The following is a 16722-nucleotide window of genomic DNA, read 5'->3' as shown; positions in this document are numbered from 1 at the left end:
GATCATTGCCTGAGCCCCAGATAATCAAAGAACACTGGGTCCAGTAGATTCTGACATTTATATCAAGAGCCCACAGTAACAGCTCCCTTGCCATCTTCTGGGATCCACATCTAAGTGATCAGCAACCTTTGTTTTGCATATCTCAGAAAGAGAATCTGATTCCATTCACTTTCTTCATAGTGAAAATAGGGTTACACGCTGACCTTCTTCAGGAAAAATACCTTGGTAATACCTGAGAACCCTGTAGTTCCACACTGGCCAAGGCTACCTCCAGGGACTGAGTGTTGATTTATCCCCAGGATGAGACTCTCAAGGTGACCAGTTCCACTTTTCTAGCCACCCACAAGGGTTCTATGGTATCACCACTTTCTCTTCTAAGAGATACTGGCCGGTGCCGCGGCTCACTAGGCTAATCCTCCGCCTTGCGGCGCCGGCACACCGGGTTCTAGTCCCGGTTGGGGCGCCGGATTCTGTCCCGGCTGCCGCTCTTCCAGGCCAGCCCTCTGCTGTGGCCAGGGAGTGCAGTGGAGGATGGCCCAGGTGCTTGGGCCCTGCACCCCATGGGAGACCAGGAAAAGCACCTGGCTCCTGGCTCCTGCCATCGGATCAGCGCGGTGCGCCGGCCGCGGCGGCCATTGGAGGGTGAACCAACGGCAAAGGAAGACCTTTCTCTCTGTCTCTCTCTCTCACTGTCCACTCTGCCTATCAAAAAAAAAAAAAAAAAAAAAAAAAAAAAAGAGAGAGATACTGCCCTCCATGAGTCTATGAGTCTATGATGATTTTCTTTGACTTTCCTTCTGAATAACAGTACTAAGCTAAACCTTATCACTGGTAACCCCTCAGTATTTGTGACAGAAGTGAATAAAGCACAGATTAATAAGATGAAATAAAATTACATATTGAGTTCTAATCTCCTTTCTCAGGCATTGATGAAGATACTTTAAGAGAAAAAAAAAGCAATGTCTATCTCAATATAACCCAGATTTATCTTCTTCTAGATCTTGCTGCATCTCTCTTTGTCTCATAACATTCTCATCCCAAAACAGTTTGCAATGGGCAGTCATTTCCCGGTTGAAGAACTCTTATGAAACTCCGGAATGTCCTGACCTTTGCTTATATACTGTTAGAGCCTGAAGGTCTCTACCCTAAAATTCAAGTGTTGGAATCCTATTGCACAATGGTGTTAGGAGGCAGGGCCTTTGGGAGGTGATTAGATGAGGTCATGGGGGGAGGGTGGAGCCCTCGTGAATGGGACACAACCAGAAGATGCAAGTCTGTGAATGGGAAGAGGGCCCTCATCACAACTACACTATGCTGGCGTCTTGATGACAGACTTCCAGCCTCCAGACTGGGAGAAAGAAATTTTTGCTATTTACAGGCCATTCAGTATGTGGCTTTGTTTTAGCAGCCCTAAAGAATACATACTCTCCCAAAGTCATGATATCCTTTCCTTGTCCGTATTAATACCAACTTTCTGTTGTTCATACCTGTGTTGCCGACCAACCAGGACCAGCAGCACTGTGAGCAGTGTGCTCCTTCCTTTGCCAGCACAGTCTGGGGCCCGAGTGCTGTGGTTTGTTCCACTCCCTTTTCTCATTGTGGTGAACTGGGAGAGTTACAAACTGACACAGAGACCCAAATCAGATACCTCCTTTATGAAGCATGGTGGATTCCAGACAATGTTAAAAGTGGTAAAATCTTCACAGACAACAAAAGGTCAGAGATTTTATTCCTGAGCCATTGCATGCACAGTAATATTTGCATCTGTCTTTGCAATCTAATTTCTTCATCTTTCAAGAATAAATGAGGAGTTATGTATGGCCACAAATAATGCAAGTATAATTGTCTTACTTATTTGAAGGAGGGGAGGGGAGGAGGGAAGGAGAGAGAGAGAGATCTCATCCACTGGTTCATTGCCCAAATGCCTGCAAGAGCCAGGTTGAAGCCAGGAAATCAATCTAAGTCTCCCACTTGGGTGGCAAGGACCTAAGTACAACTGCTGTCTTCTACAGGGTGCATTAGCAGAAAGCTGGAGTGGAGAGCAGAGCCAGGACTCAAACCCAGACACTGCTATGGGATGCAGGCATCCCAAGCAGCAACTTAGCCCTTTGTGCCAAATGCTCACCCTGATAAATACAGATTTAGTGATATTATGCATTTAAATTGAAATTATAGTTCTCAGACACACATTTTAAATATACTATCCAACATGGCAGGACTACTTCGTCCATAACTCTTATTGGCCAAAGACCTCAGTGCTTCCACCCTTCCGTTCTTTCCATATATTTTCTCTTTGATTTTCTTAGCAAAAGAATATAGTTTGAATTAGTGATTGAGAGAGACAACCTGGTTGCTAATTTATGGAGTAGTGGACCCATCTTAGTGTTGGTGAATGAGGGAAAATATGTTAAAAGAGAATCTTTGATTTGAAAGTTTTGCTTTTCATCCCAAATGCATAATGTGTGAGCCTCATAAGTGACCGTGCAGCTACGACTGGGCTGTGTGTTGCAGATTCAGCCCCTCTCTCCCCATTCTGCTCAAGAATCTATAGACAGCATGAAAAGAAAAGCCAAGTCAGAGACTGATGCACACATAACTTTGTTCAGATGCTTCGCTGTGGCCATGAGAGCAAGAATGAACACTTAACAGGAAACAGAGAAACGTGATTGTCTCCCAACATTATTGAAGCAGTAAATAGACTGCCACAAAGCAGAACTGGGAACGAGATCTAGTAGCTAATTTGGGACTTTAAAAAAAGAGAGAGAAATTGAAAGAGATGGCCACAATGAAGCTTCTTCTATTATAGAAAAACAGATTTTTAATGACTTTTCCTTTTTTTATTTATTTAGGATACAAAGAAAACAGGATGGCATAAGAGCCCTGAGCATGGAGCTTTCTTCTAAGATCTACTGAAGCTGTAAAAGAGAGAGAAGTTCTGAAAAACACTAGCAGTGACTATATTTTTAAAAATTATTTTAGGAGCTAGTGTTGTGGCATCAAAGGTTAGGCCACCTCTTGCAATGCCAACATCCCATATGGGAGTGCCAGTTCAAGTCCCACCTGTTCCTGCTCCAATCCCAATGCCTGTTAACACATTTGGGAAAGCAGCAGATAACGGTCCACGTTCTTGAGCCTTGTTACCCATCTGGGAGATCCAGATGGAGTTCTTGGCTCTTACCTGCTCCAGCTATTATAGCCATTTGGGGAGTGAAACAGAGGATGGAAGAAATCTCCCTTTCTTTCTGTTACTCTGTCTTTCAAATAAACACATCTTTTAAAAAAAAAAAAACTTTTTATTTAGCATGTAATCCTGGCACAATCTTTATGGACACAGTGCAGTATTTCTTTTTTTTTTAACTTTTATTTAATGAATATAAATTTCCAAAGTACAGCTTATGGATTACAATGGCTTCCCCCCCATAACGTCCCTCCCACCCGCAACCCTCCCCTTTCCCACTCCCTCTCCCCTTCCATTCACATCAAGATTCATTTTCAATTCTCTTTATATACAGAAGATCAGTTTAGCATACATTAAGTAAAGATTTCAACAGTTTGCTCCCACACAGAAACATAAAGTGAAAAATACTGTTTGAGTACTAGTTATAGCATTAAATCTCAATGTACAGCACACTAAGGATAAAGATCCTACATGAGGAGTAAGTGCACAGTGACTCCAGTTGTTGACTTAACAAATTGACACTCTTGTTTATGGCATCAGTAATCACCCTAGGCTCTTGTCCTGAGCTGCCAAGGATATGGAAGCCCCCTGAGTTCACTGACTCTGATCATATTTAGACAAGGCCATGGTCAAAGTGGAAGTTCTCTCCTCCCTTCAGAGAAAGGTACCTCCTTCTTTGATGACCCGTTCTTTCCACTGGGATCTCACTCGCAGAGATCTTTCATTTAGGCTTTTTTTTTTCCCCAGAGTGTCTTGGCTTTCCATGCCTGAAATACTCCCATGGGCTTTTCAGCCGGATCTGCATGCCTTAAGGGCTGATTCTGAGGCCAGAGTGCTGTTTAGGACATCTACCATTCTATGGGTCTGCTGTGTATCTCACTTTCCATGTTGGATCATTCTCTCCCTTTTTTATTCTATCAGCTAGCATTTGCAGACACTATTCTTGTTTATGTGATCCCTTTGGTTCTTAGTCCTATCATTATGATCAATTGTGAACAGAAATTGATCACTGGGACTAGTGAGATGGCATTGGTGCATGCCACCTTGATGGGATTGAATTCGAATCCCCTGGTATGTTTCTTACTCGACCGTTTGAGGTAAGTGATCTTGAGCACGTCCCGAATTGCACATCTCTTCCCTCTTTTATTCCCACTCTTATATTTAACAGTGATCACTTTTCAGTTAAGTTTCAGCACTTAAGAAGAATTGTGTATTGATTACAATATTCAACCAAAAGTATTAAGTAGAACAAACAAAAAAATACTAAGATGGATAACATATTAAGTTGCTCATCAACAGTCAGGGTGAGGGCTGATCAAGTCACCATTTCTTATAGTGTTCATTTCACTTTAACAGGTTTCCTTTTTGGTGCTCAGTTAGTTGTCACCTATCAAGGAGAACAAGTGGTATTTGTCCCTTTGGAATTGGCTTATTTCACTCAGCATAATGTTTTCCAAATTCCTAACAGGGATCACTTTTCAGTTAAAATTTAAACACCTAAGAATAATTGTGTGTTAATTACAGAGTTCAACCAATGGAACTAGAACAAAAAAAATACTAAAATGGATAAAGTATTACACTGTACATCAACCGTCAGGACAAGAGCTGATCAAGTCACTGTTTCTCATAGTGTCCATTTCACTTCAACAAATTTCCCCTTTGGTGCTCAGTTAGTTGCCACTGATCAGGGAGAACATATGATATTTGTCCCTTTGAGACTGGCTTAATTCACTCAGCATGATGTTTTCCAAATTCCTCCATCTTGTTGCAAATGACCAGGTTTCGTTGTTTTGACTGCTGTATAGTATTTGATAGAGTACATGTCCCATAATTTCTTTATCCAGTCTACCGTTGATGGGCATTTGGGTTTGTTCCAGGTCTTAGCTATTGTGAATTGAGCTGCAATAAACATTAATGTGCAGACAGCTTGTTTGTTTGCCAATTTCATTTCCTTTGGGTAAATTCCAAGGAGTGGGATGGCTGGGTTGAATGGTAGGGTTATATTCAGGTTTCTGAGGAATCTCCAGACTGACTTCCATAGTGGCTTAACCAGTTTGCATTTCCACCAACAGTGGGTTAGTGTCCCTTTTTCCCCACATCCTCTCCAGCATCTATTGTTGGTAGATTTCTGAATGTGAGCCATTCTAATTGGGGTGAGGTGAAACCTCATTGTGGTTTTGATTTGCATTTCCCTGATGCAGCATGCAGCAGCATTGAAAGAGGATTACAGACCAATATCCCTGATGAACATAGATGCAAAAATCCTCAATAAAATTCTCGCCAATAGAATGCAACAACACATCAGAAAGATCATCCACCCAGACCAAGTGGGATTTATCCTTGGTATGCAGGGATGGTTTAATGTGCGCAAAACAATCAATGTGATACACCACATTAACAGACTGCAGAAGAAAAACCATATGATTATCTCAATAGACGCCAAGAAAGCATTTGATAAAATACAACACCCTTTCATGATGAAAACTCTAAGCAAACTGGGTTTGGAAGGAACATTCCTCAATACAATCAAAGCAATCTATGAAAAACCCACAGCCAACATCCTATTGAATGGGGAAAAGTTGGAAGCATTTCCACTGAGATCTGGTACCAGACAGGGATGCCCACTCTCACCACTACTATTCAATATAGTCCTGGAAGTTCTAGCCAGAGCTATTAGGCAAGAAAAAGAAATTAAAGGGATACAAATTGGGAAGGAAGAACTCAAACTATCCCTCTTTGCAGATGATATGATTCTTTATTTAGGGGACCCAAAGAACTCTACTAAGAGACTATTGGAACTCATAGAAGATTTTGGCAAAGTAGCAGGGTATAAAATCAATGCACAAAAATCAACAGCCTTTGTATACACAGGCAATGCCATGACTGCGGAAGAACTTCTAAGATCAATCCCATTCACAATAGCTACAAAAACAATCAAATACCTTGGAATAAACTTAACCAAGGATGTTAAGGATCTCTACGATGAAAATTACAAAACCTTAAAGAAAGAAATAGAAGAGGATACCAAGAAATGGAAAAATCTTCCATGCTCATGGATTGGAAGAATCAATATCATCAAAATGTCCATTCTCCCAAAAGCAATTTATAGATTCAATGCAATACCAATCAAGATACCGAAGACCTTCTTCTCAGATCTGGAAAAAATGATGCTGAAATTCATATGGAGACAAAGGAGACCTCGAATAGCTAAAGCAATCTTGTACAACAAAAACAAAGCTGGAGGCATCACAATACCAGATTTCAGGACATACTACAGGGCAGTTGTAATCAAAACAGCATGGTACTGGTACAGAAACAGATGGATAGACCAATGGAACAGAATTGAAACACTAGAAATCAATCCAAACATCTACAGCCAACTCATATTTGATCAAGGATCCAAAACCAATCCCTGGAGTAAGGACAGTCTATTCAATAAATGGTGCTGGGAAAACTGGATTTCCATGTGCAGAATCATGAAGCAAGACCCCTACCTTTCACCTTACACAAAAAATCCACTCAACATGGATTAAAGATTTAAATCTACGACCTGACACCATCAAATTATTAGAGAGCATTGGAAAAACCCTGCAAGATATAGGTACCGGCAATGACTTCTTGGAAAACACCCCAGAAGCACAGGCAGTCAAAGCCAAAATTAACATTTGGGATTGCATCAAATTGAGAAGTTTCTGTACTTCAAAAGAAACAGTCAGGAAAGTGAAGAGGCAACCAACAGAATGGGAAAATATATTTGCAAACTACATAACAGATAAAGGGTTGATAACCAGAATCTACAAAGAAATCAAGAAACTCCACAAGATCAAAACAAACAACCCACTTAAGAGATGGGCCAAGGACCTCAATAGACATTTTTCAAAAGAGGAAATCCACAGTGCAGTATTTCAACACATTAGACAGCATTAACTAATCAAGCCAGGCAACTGTTCATTCTGTGTCCTTATCTTTTCTTTGTGCCTGGAGCCTATCAGCTCCTCTCTTCTAGTTCTTACTTCACTAAAAAACCCAGTGTTGGAAACTATAGTCATCCCACTATGCTGTGGAGCACTAGGAGTGGTGACTTTTACCTGACAGTGGCTGTCTTTGGATGGGAATGTGTTGTTTTCTCTCCTCTGCTGTTTTTCCATCCATAGAACAGTGGCAATACTTGGTCAGCTTTCTCACCCCCAGGAATAATTTTGGAAAATAGTATGCTCACTGAAGCTACTAGTCAGGAAAACTGTGCTAAAAAATCATCCTCTAAATGGCCATTTCTCCCACACTCAACGTTTTCATACCCAGTCTCTATTCTCTCTGCATTCTAAAGGTGTCTCCTAAATAAAATACCAGGGTGGAATCTCAGGAAAATATACGCTTTGGCTCTAACCTGAATTTACCTCAAACTATGTGGGTATCCCTGCCAATCAGAAACATACCTTATTTTTCCTACATTAATTGCCAGTTTCCTCTTCCTCTCCCTCCATTTTTCTGTTTTTATTTTTCTGAATTTTAAAGTTGATTTAAACTTTGTCCTTTTTAGGTTAGCTCTGAACAAACCCCACCTTCAGGAAGATCATCTTATAAGAAATCCTCAAATCAGATGTCACATAAAAGTAATTGAGAACAATTCTGCCACTGAGATGAACAAGCTCTGGTCAGTACCCTCATCCACAAATTTCAACAGATTTTCATCCCCACTTTCAGAAAGCTAGTAATCTTGATTCTGTCAGGCTTTTTAAGTGAAAATATTTCCAAAATTACAATTACAATGTAAAAGCCCATCTCAACATTTCAACATTTGGGCCTTCCAAAGAAACAGCACATTAAACTTTTTCAAAATAAAAATACTTATTTCTCCAGATGGCCCCAGAGTCTTTGCAGGCTAAGCAGCCTCCACAGCAATTTGTAGGCAGGTTGGCAAAGGTCAGCTGCAGCAGTGTTCCGACCAAAGCTCCTGTCACCAAGCACAGCCTCTAGCACTGACTATAATAACTTCCAGGCTCAGAAAAAAAAGAAATTTGACATGAAAAACTGACCGAGTTCCACAGTCCTTTGAGTCCAGCAGAGGCTCCGCTCTTAAAGAGTATGCTGAAAGAACTTTGAATTTGTGTCTATAAATATTCATAATTTATCCTAAATTCCAAGTTTCCTGAACATTTACCAAAGCAAATTTCCTTCTTAATGACCTTGCCAGAAAATTTTTATTTCACATTTATGAACTCAATTTCTCTATCATTACATAACCAGATAACATGAAGTTACATCTGATTTCCTAAAACTTCTCTATAGCAGCCTGTCTTCACACACTAATTTTCTTTTTTTAAAACTTATTTTCTTATCTTCATATATTTGAGAGAGAGAGAGAATCTTCTATCAACTGATTCTCTCCCTAAATGCCTACAACATCCAATGTTGGGCCAGGCTGAAGTCAGGACCCAGAAACTCCACCCAAGTAGGTCTCCTTGTAGGTGACAGATGCCAAGTGCCTAAGCCATCATTTGCTGCCTCCCAGGGTTCATTAGCAGGAAGCTGGGTCAGAAGCAGAAGTGGGACTCAATCCCAGGCACTCCAATATGGGATTTAGGCCCCCATTCAGTGGCATAACCCACTGTGCTTCAATGCCCACCCTTACATAATGACTTTGGTGTTTAAAACAGTTTCATGGGGCCAGCACTGTGGTGTAATAGGGTAATCCACCACCTGCAATGCTAGCATCCCATATGGGTGTGAGTTCAAGTCCTGGCTGCTCCACTTCTGATCCACCGCCCTGCTAGTGCACCTGGGAAAGCAGCAGAAGATAGCCCAAGTCCTTGGTACCCTGTACCCACATGGATGACCTGGATGAACTTCCTGACTCCTGGCTTAGGTCTGGACTAGCGCTGACCTTTGTGGCCATTTGGGAAGTAAACCAGCAGATGGAAGGTCTCTCTCTCTCTCTCTCTCTCTCTCTATATATATATATATATATATATTTCTCTCTCTCTCCCCCCCCCAATACTGCCTTTCAAATAATTTTTTTAAAATTCTTATATAAAAAATAAATTAACAATTAAAGCATTCATAACAAGAAGAAAAAAAATCATTGTTCAATCCAATCTAATTTACTAAAGGAACAATATTCACTTACTTTCCAAATCTCTTCCTTCTTACATAGGATTCCTGGATTCCAGGATGAATTTTTAGATTACCTTATTATCAGAGATTTAGATAAACCCCAAAAGAGGTGAATATGACTCAGACTTTCACTAATTTGAAATTTAGAGCATGGAAGACTAATTTCATTCACTTCCTGAACCCATACCAATTTATAAGTATATAGATACTTTACTTCCTTTTCTTAGAATCGCTTACTGTCATTGAAAATATATCACCAAACTTTATCCTAAAAGGTTCAATACAGACATTTTTTTTTTTTTTGACAGGTAGAGTGGACAGTGAGAGGGAGAGACAGAGAGAAAGGTCTTCCTTTTGCCGTTGGTTCACCCTCCAATGGCCGCCGCGGCCAGCGTGCTGCGGCCGGCGCACCGCGCTGATCCGATGGCAGGAGCCAGGAGCCAGGTGCTTTTCCTGGTCTCCCATGGGGTGCAGGGCCCAAGCACCTGGGCCATCCTCCACTGCACTCCCTGGCCACAGCAGAGAGCTGGCCTGGAAGAGGGGCAACCGGGACAGAATCCGGCGCCCCAACCGGGACTAGAACCCGGTGTGCCGGCGCCGCAAGGCGGAAGATTAGCCTAGTGAGCTGCGGCGCCGGCCTCAATACAGACATTTAAAATTGAATCAGTTGAATATAAGATGTGATGGTATAGTAAGACAATGTTGTCAAAGGTGACAATTTCCAGCACACCAGAGCATGCTAAAACAAGTACATTCACCCCAATGGGACCTTCATGAATGTTCCAGTGATGTTGATCCCAGCATCTGGCACTTGCTGTCAGTGATCAGAGTTTCCACTGGCAAGAAGCTCCATAAAACACTTAATTTCATCATTCTCAGATATATCAGTTGCTGAGTCAACTGATAGTCAAGGGAGATTAGGAAAGAGAAAATGTTCTCAGTTGTGCTATGCATGCTCCAGAAACAGTACTGAAGACTGAAAATTCTCCCTTGAATATATCTTCTACTCTGTGAACTATTCTCTTTCTCATTGCTACTAACATAGCTTTTTTTCTTTTAATATTATTTCTGCTCCAAGGTTTATCTAGAAGTTCATTCCTTAATATCAAAAGAGCTAACATTTTTAATCTTTTCATGACTAATCTTCCTATTTATTAGATGATGATCAGAAGATGTAACTGTAAGAACTCTACCTTTAGAAACTTTTGTTAAGATTTACTTTGATGTCAAGTATGTAATCAAAATTATTTAAAAGCTATGAATTTTTATCAAAAAGCAACGTCGCTATGAACGCTTGGTCGCCACAAGCCAGTTATCCCTGTTGTAACTTTTCTGACACCTCCTGCTTAAAACCCAAAAGCTCAGAAGGATCGTTGAGGCCCCACTTTCACAAAAAATATGGGATGCCAGTGCCACAGGCGGAGGATTAACCAAGTGAGCCACGGCACCAGCCCATGAATTTATGTGAGGATATGTATCCAAGTATTCAAGTATTTTTCTGTATATATAGGTTTTTCTCTTTTTTTGAACACATGCCTTACTGTTTGTTCCCACCAAGTTTTATTGTAAGGTATACAAATTTCATGCATTTTATAGAAAACAACTTTAGGAACATAGTGATTTTTCCCATGGTACCCACCCTCCCACCTGCATTCCCACTCTTTTTCTTCCTCCCTCTCCTACTCCCATTCTTATTTTTTACTAAGATCTATTTTCAATTAACTTTACACACAAAAGATTAACTCTATACTAGGTAAAGAGTTCAACAAATAGTATATTTAAAAAAAAATGCTGTTCCTCAACAGTAGAGACAAGGGCTGTTGAAAGTCATTGCATCTCAAAGGGTCAATTTTACTTCCATAAATTACCTTTTAGATGCTGTATTAGTTATCAAGGATCACGGAAAACATATGGTATTTGTCTTTTTGGGACTGGCTTATTTCACTAAGCATGATGTTTTCCAGTTTCATCCATTTTGTTGCTAATGACATGAATTAATTTTTTTAGCCACTGAATAGTATTCCATGGTGTACATATCCCATAATTTCTTTATCCAGTCTTCAGTTGATGGACATTTGGGTTGATTCCATATCTTACCTATTGTGAATTGAACTGCAATAACATGGGGGTACAGATAACCATTTGGTTTATAGTGTCAATTAACTCTGTTGTTTCCTTGCTGATTTTCTGTCTGCTTGATCCCAGGGAATCAGGGAGTCCATTGCTGAAAGCAGGGTATTGCAATGCCCTGTTACTATTGTATTGGAGTCTATGTCTCCCTTTAGATTCATTAACATTTCTTTTAAATAGCCAGGTGCCCTGTAATTAGGTGAATATACATTTATTATGGTCACATCTTCCTGTTGAATTGATCCCTTACTCACTACATAGTGCCCTTCTCTGTCTCTCTTAATAGTTTTTGTGTTAAAGTCTATTTTATCTGGTATTAGGATAGCTACACTAGCTCTTTTTTTGGTTTCTGCTAGCATGAAATATCTTTTCCCACCCTTTTACCTTCGGTCTGCGTGTATCTTTGTTGGTGAGATGTGTTTCTGTAGGCAGCAAATGGATGGGTTTTGTTTTTAATCCATCCAGCTTGTCTGTATCTTTTAACAGGAGAGTTGAGGTCATTTATATTCAAAGTGACTATTGGTAAGTAATGACTTATCCCTGCCATTTTTCTATTAATATTCCTATTGTTTACTTTGTTATTTCCCTTGTACTGTTACTGGGAAATTTTCTGCCTTCACATTCTTTTACAGTGATGATAATGTTTCTGTAATTCTGTGTGTAGCATATCCTTAAGCATCTTTTGTAAGGCTGGATGAGTGGTGACACATTCCTTCAATTTCTGCTTGTTATGCATATTCCTTATTTTACCTTCATTCACAAATGAGAGCTTTGCATGGTATAGTATTCTGGGTTGGTAGGTTTTTATTTTCTCTTAAAACTTGGATCATATCATCATTCTCTCCTAGCCTGAAGGGTTTCTGATGAGAAGTCAGCTCTGAGTCTAATTGGAAATCCTCTGAAAGTAATCTGGCATTTCTCTCCTGCACATTTTAGAATCTTTTCTTTATATTTTACTGTGGAGAGTTTGACTACAATATGTCATGGTGAAGATCTTTTCTGGTCATGTCTATTAGGAGTTATATGTGCTTCTTGTACTTGGATGTCTTTTTCTTTCTCCAAAGTGAGGAAGTTTTCTGTAATTATTTCACTAAAAGCACCTTTTAACCCATTCTTTCTTTCCACACATTTAGGAACTCCTAATACCCATATGTTGGATCATTTGTTAGTACCCCTTAAATCTCCTACACTATTTTTAAGTTTTATAATTTCTTCTTCTTCTTTATTTTGGTCTGACTGTAAAATTTCCAGAGATTTGTCTTCTAACTTGGATATTCTTTCTTCTGCCTCACAGTCTGTTGTTAAGGTGACACCAAGTTGGGTATGTTAAATCTTTTTTTATCAGAGGGTAGGTTTGATCAGCTCTGTTGGCATAGTCTCATGCTCACCTCCTCTTCTCTAAGGAGACCAATGCCCAGGCACTAGCCTCAGTGAGTCCAATATTCATCCACACTGCTACAAGAATCACACAAAGGATTTGTGCAGTCCTCTATGTGAGCATGGATCCTGTAGCAATGACTCTCACCAGGGAATCAGGGAGCCCTGAGCATATGGAATAGCCCAGAGTGACAGCCAAATGACCCAGCCATACTCTGCACCTCCCATGCAGCTACAGTATTTTCACAGTCCCAGCACACAAGGCTCCCATAGTCATGAGCACCCAGCCCCCTATCAATTCTCCCAGCCAGACTCAGGCATCTCCTCTTGGCTTGTTGTTGGCCACATGGACACAAGCTGGTACAGCTGTTAAGTATGTCCAAAATGGTTCCTGCCCTCTCTAGGATGCTGATGCTGGGTGGTCAGGAGTGAAAACATACCCCCTTTTTTTACCTCTAGTTGGCAGGTACACTGTCCCACAGAGGGCTCCAAGCTGAACTCATGCCAGGTTCTTCTTGTAGCTTTATTGCCAGTGGCTTGGGCTGCTGCAGTCTGGTCTCACCTCACTTTCCAAAGCTGGTGCTGAGGCTCTTGGATGCTGGGGTCCTGAGTTGTGCACGTCCCCACCCTCCATATAGATCCACAGTGTCCCTCTAATTTGCATGGAGTTTCCTCTGCCATTTTCTAACTCTTCCCTGAGATTGCACTCTCTCCATTTTTTTAACTACTCCTAGACTACAGCAGTAAGCTCCCTCCCTATTCCACCAACTTACAAAATATCCCAAGTGTTTTGATTATATCATTACATTCTTCTATGTCTGGTTTTGTTTTTGATTAAATATATCACACTCAGAAAGAGACCTGTTGAATCTTTCAGTTATTTTGTCAAGCCCTCCTTTCAAATTGCTTTTGTTTCATTTAATTAACTGCTATGTTTTTAATATATATGGTTAATGATTTATGGCTCTTATTAAAGTCTTTTTAGCATTACATAAGGGCCACGAAATCATCCATTTCTTCTAGATTTTCATTATTAAATAATGCCCTTCTTTATCCTATTGGTATAGCCTGATATTTTCCCCTCAATGTCTGTTCAATTCTCTTCCCCTCCTTTATGCTGCCCCAGAATAAAGCCTGTGTTGCCTAGACTTCCTGAAATCTAGGCATGGCCATGGACTAAGATTGGCCAATGAAATGTAAGTGACAGAGTCACTTGTAGCAGTTTCCAGGAATTCTTTTGAAACCAAGGATGCAGGCTCTTAAGCCTGAGTGTCTTGGCTTTCCATGTCTAAAATTGTCACTCCCCCTCTTCGTGGAGGAACGACACTGGACCCTGCGCTGTTCTTTCGTCTGCTCGGCCCTTCCCGGGTTTGCTGCTGGTCCTTCCCGGGTTGGCTGCCGATCCTTCCACCTCCGTGGAAGGGCGGCTCCCCCTGCCACTTTCCCCACTTCCGCGGGGGAGCGGCACACCACCGGCCGGCTCTCTCGGGGGCTGCTCAGATGTTATCCGGATGTTCCCTTTAGATGTTCCTGGTGCATGTTGTCTCTCTCCTCCTTTATAGTCCTCTTCCACCAATCCCAACTCTGCTACCCAGATGCCGAGCACGCTGCTCTCCTCCAATCAGGAGCAGCTCCTGCAGCTTGTCAAGTTGGTGAGAGACAGCTGTGTAGAAGTTGTTTACTCCTCTCCCAGTGCCATATTGTGGGAGAGCAGATGCATAGAATAAGTCTTAATTCCAGTAACTTAGTCTAGTCCGAGTTGCTCCCCACAAAAATACTCTCATGGGCTCTTCAGTCAGATCCGAATGCCTTAAGGGCTGATTCTGAGGCCAGAGTGCTGTTTAGGACATCTGCCATTCTATGAGTCTGCTGTGTATCCCACTTCCCATGTTGGTTCGTTCTCTCCCTTTTTGATTCTATCAGTTAGTATTCGCAGACACTAGTCTTGTTTGTGTGATCCCTTTGACTCTTAGACCTATCAGTGTGATCAATTGTGAACTGAAATTGATCACTTGGACTAGTGAGGTGGCATTGGTACATGCAACCTTGATGGGATTGTATTGGAATCCCCTGGCACGTTTCTAACTCCACCATTTGGGGCAAGTCCGATTGAGAAGGAATACTTTGGTATTCAGACTCTTCCACTATGAGCTCAGTGCCCTTAGTCAAGTTTAATAACATACTTAAGCCTCATTTTTCTCCTCAAAAACTGTGGGAAAAAGTAACCATTTGCCAAAGTTTTTATGACACTTAAAGTGAAATTGTATATATGTCAAGTAGGCAGCACATATACAAGAACTTTTAAAACTATGTTTATTGGAGGAAGCCCAGGAAGACAAGAGAAGAAGCAGGTGTGTAGTCCTCCAGGAGCAGCACACACCCCGTATCTGGGGAAGGGTACAGCAATCTAGTATGGATAATTTCAGGTACTAAGGAAGGAATCCTAGTTTTGAGCTCCAGAACTTTTAAGTTGTATTATTGGGCTAGTACTAGGCTTTACCAATTCATGGGGGCTGGGGATCCAAACTATGTGATTACAGCAATAAAAAGGAAAGCTGTGGCCTCCAGTACCTTTAAAAGTCCCACACTTCTGTGCTGAGAATGGGTCACAGGTGATCTGCTACCTCAGCACTCTTTTTTAAAAATTTTATTTAAGGAATACAAACTTCATGCATTTCATATACACAAATTTAGGAACATAGTGATTCTCCCCACCCCACCTCCCTCCCACCCATATTCAGGTCCTTTGCCTATTTCTTAACCATTTCTTGTTTGTTTAGTTGTTGTTGAGTTTCTTGAACTTTTTGTAGATTCTGGAAATTAATCCTTTATTAGTTGGATAGTTTACAAATATTTTCTTCCATTCTGTCGGTTGCCTCTTCACTTTGCTGAGTGTTTCTTCTGCAGTACAGAAGCTTTTCAATTTGATGTAATATCATTTGTCATTTTGGCTTTGATTACCTGTGCCTCTGGAGTCTTTTCCAAGAACTCTTTGCCTATGCCAATGTCTTGTAGGGTTTCCCCAGTGTTCTCTAATAACTTGATGGTATCAGGTCACAGACTTAGGTCTTTGATCCATCTTGATTGGATTTTTGTGTAAGGTGTAAGGTATGGGTCTTTTTTGTTTTGTTTTGACAGGCAGAGTGGACAGTGAGAGAGAGAGACAGAGAGAAAGGTCTTTCTTTTTCCGTTGGTTCACCCCTGCAATGGCTGCTGCGGCTGGCGTGCTGCGACTGGCACACCGCACTGATCCGAACCCAGGAGCCAGTGCTTCTCCTGGTCTCCCATGCAGGTGCAGGGCCTAAGGACTTGGGCCATCCTCCACTGCACTCCAGGGCCGCAGCAGAGAGCTGGATTGGAAGAGGAGCAACCGGGACAGAATCCAGCACCCTGACCAGGACTAGAACCCGGGGTGCTGGCACCGCAGGTGGAGGATTAGCCTATAAAGCCACTGCGCCGGAAGGTATGGGTCTTGTTTCATACTTCTGCATGTGGAGAGTCAGTTTTCCCAGCACTATTTGTTGAAGATACTGTTTTTTGCTCCAGGGATTGATTTTAACTCCTTTGTTAAAGTTGGTTGTAGATGCATTGATCAATTTCTGGAGTTTCTATGCTGTTCCATTGGTCTACAGGTTTGTTTTTGTGCCTGTACCAGGCTGTTTTGGTTATAAGTTCCCTATAATAAATCTTGAGATCTGGCAATTGTAATATCTCCAGTTTGTTTTTATTGTTTAAGATTGACCTAGGCCGGTGCCTCGGCTCACTTGGCTAATCCTCCGCCTTGCAGCGCCAGCACACTGGGTTCTAGTCCCGGTCAGGGCGCCGGATTCTGTCCCGGTTGCCCCTCTTCCAGGCCAGCTCTCTGCTGTGGCCTGGGAGTGCAGTGGAGGATGGCCCAAGTCCTTGGGCCCTGCACCCCATGG

At 41.5% G+C, this 16722-nt stretch overlaps 1 gene segment (V, D, J or C); it reads left to right on the top strand.

The window, feature by feature from the left end:
• LOC103351170 (T cell receptor alpha chain constant-like) overlaps nucleotides 1–16722 on the top strand; it is a gene marked incomplete in the record, with an annotated part of 594496 nt that overhangs the window by 298270 nt on the left and 279504 nt on the right.

Source organism: Oryctolagus cuniculus, chromosome 12 (genome assembly GCF_964237555.1).
Source record: "Oryctolagus cuniculus chromosome 12, mOryCun1.1, whole genome shotgun sequence".
Taxonomy (NCBI): Eukaryota; Metazoa; Chordata; class Mammalia; order Lagomorpha; family Leporidae; genus Oryctolagus; species Oryctolagus cuniculus.
This window is presented reverse-complemented; position numbering and strand designations above follow the sequence as displayed.